This window comes from Hyperoodon ampullatus (assembly GCF_949752795.1).
Source record: "Hyperoodon ampullatus genome assembly, chromosome: 17".
Lineage (NCBI taxonomy): Eukaryota > Metazoa > Chordata > Mammalia > Artiodactyla > Ziphiidae > Hyperoodon > Hyperoodon ampullatus.
This window is the reverse complement of record NC_136930.1, coordinates 16,881,040-16,883,767: the sequence shown is the minus strand read 5'-3', so window position 1 is coordinate 16,883,767 and position 2,728 is coordinate 16,881,040.

Genomic DNA, 2,728 nt, shown 5'->3' with positions numbered 1-2,728 from the left:
CCTTCAAAACTTTTGATTCCTGGGCCCCAAGATGAGAGAGAGACAGTTCTAGCTGGGGAACAGAAGTGGCCTCTTTAGGGGGTCAGCCCTGAGCCCAGAGGTCCTGAACATTGCCTAAAAGGGCCAACTGACAGAAAAAGGGAACATATTCAAAGTCAGCATTAATCTCAAGGTGGCGTCGGGGGTGTCAATGAATAATCAGCAAGAAAAGTAACACTGGCAATTACTTAAATGATCAACACAAGTGTGCAGGCTTGACTAGAAGAGAGTTCACGTTTGGGGAAATCCACATCATCAGTACAGCTTTAGGCTAAGAACAGGAGACTGGTATGAAGCTACATAGCACGTAGGAATCCTGCAGTCCTAAATTTGCATTAACTGTGTCCCCTTCCAAACTCCACGGCTAAAGATGGGAAAGAGAATTTGGACAACATTCAAGGGAGAGCCACAGAGGTAATTCAACTAAGGCTGGGACATGGGAATTGAAGACTTCTACCAAAAAGTTAAATGAATTTGGTTTATTGAATTTATAGATGGACAACCTTATAAGGGCAGTAACAAACAAGAATAGAAATAGGTTTAAGTTATAACACATGAGAATAAAATTAAATGTAAAGAAGACTTTCCTTAGTCTTAAGATTGTTGAGTGGGTTGTTAAAGTAGAACAGATCTCTGTAGGATGGTTGGAGGGTGCTAGGGGTTTACTGATGGGCAGACCCAGAGAACCCCTGAAAATAAGTCTCCACCCCACATTGTTATGAGGTTACTTCAAAGTACAGTTGACCCTTGAACAACACAGGTTTGAAATGCACAGGTCCACGTATACATGAATTTTTTTCAGTAGTAAATACTACAGTACTACACAATCCAAGGTTGGTTGAATCAGCAGATGGGGAATTGCGGTTAAGGAGGAACCACGGATACGGAGGGCTGACTATAAGTTACACGTGGATTTTTGACTACACGGAAGTCGGGGCTCTAACCCCCGTGTTGTTCAAGGGTCAACTGTTCTTAAAATCCAAAATGGAAAATAAGAGGCAGCCGGTGCCTCCAGTGTTATAATGGCTTCAGGTTTAGTTGTCATTTATAAAAAGAAATTCAAACACAGAATGAAGCTGCTCCTTAAGACCGGTGTTGGGGACACTAGCAGTGAGCCAGCACTATCCTGTATGTGGGTACAGTGCAGATTTGAGCTGTGGTGCAGCCAGACAACACACAGGTAATGGGATTCTTTCTATCCTCCCACTTTCACTATCAACAAGCTCCTGATAAAGTCTCTAATCTAAGAAGATGGTAACATTGGAAATTTGAGTGTAGGGCAACCAAAGCTATCAATGTCTGTTCCTGAACACTATCCCGTTCAAACATTTCTCTTCGAGGTGTGATGTGGCATGGAGAGAAAAAAGAACACAGTGTCCCTGCGACACTGCTGATAACTAATAATCACGCAGTCATTTGTAGGTAAGTTTTCTTTAAATTTAATCAGTCCTTTATAAAATTTCCCAATTAATTAGTAAAAGATGGCTTATTTTAATAGCCTAAAACATTGGTCACTATTTAAACAGGACATTCTAAAAAAAAAAAAAAGCAATCACGTAATAGTTTATAGTAATTTACAAGTGGATGGTATACATTTAGATACAGAGGTAGAAGTTCACTTTTACAACGTTTCACTAATACACATTTACCAAATTCAAGGCACAAAATAGTTTGCTTTACAAAAAAATACTGTAAAAATGTCATTTGCTGTTCTACAATGTGAATAAAACTTTCAAAAGAATCTTTACACCCTTCCATATGTACTCCATAGTATAAGATTTTTTTCCCCCCTTGCTAATCATAGTTGGCACAAAAATGGGGACGTTTTTAAATGCAGAAGTTCCCATTTTTAGAAACTGTTTCTTTGTAGAGCTGCTATGTATTCTAGATCAAAGTCCATCCAAAGAAATGAAACACAGCAACTTCCTGAGGAAAGGGCACTTTCTGTATGCAGCAAAATTCATAGGTAGAAAATGTATGATCTTTTTTTGGATAAATAGGTCTCCAGGGGAATAGATACTCAAGGAAAGATCTCAGAGACTCATTTTAAAATTCGACCAACACTCTAGTCGTTATGACTTTAACAAAGAGACCTGATCACCTTTACTGTAACAATCAGACATCATCATCTACTTCCAATGGATAGAGATTTCAAAATGCCATTTTAAAAGAGCTGTACATACAAACACAATGAAAGAGCCACACAGGCTTTGCAAAACTGAAACTTCGAAAACATGAGAAAATATAGCACTATCAGTCCTTGAAGTTGCAAGGGTGTCAATTGGCTAGAGATTAATTACAAGAATTAATAAACTCTATGGGAATTAAGAAAAACCACACACATGAAACACACTGTTGTTATCATCTCGAGACTCCCTGCTCATTCAGAAAAAATAATGGTAGCCTGGAGACATCACACAGCGCTTGTCTAAAAGATAAGACTGGTTTTAGGGTTCTGCCTGAAAAGGACCCCATTGGCAACAACTTAAGCTCACTTACGCTGATCACATTTTCCAAGCACTCTAGTCGGTTAATTTACACTTTATTTTTTTAAAAAGTTGATTTGAAGAAAACAAAAAAAGTCAATGCGGATTTAGAATCCAGAGAGTATAAATCATGCTGATGTGGGTCGGACCGAGATATCTTGATCGTCTTCTGGTAGAAATGATATTGCATACAAAAAAGATCC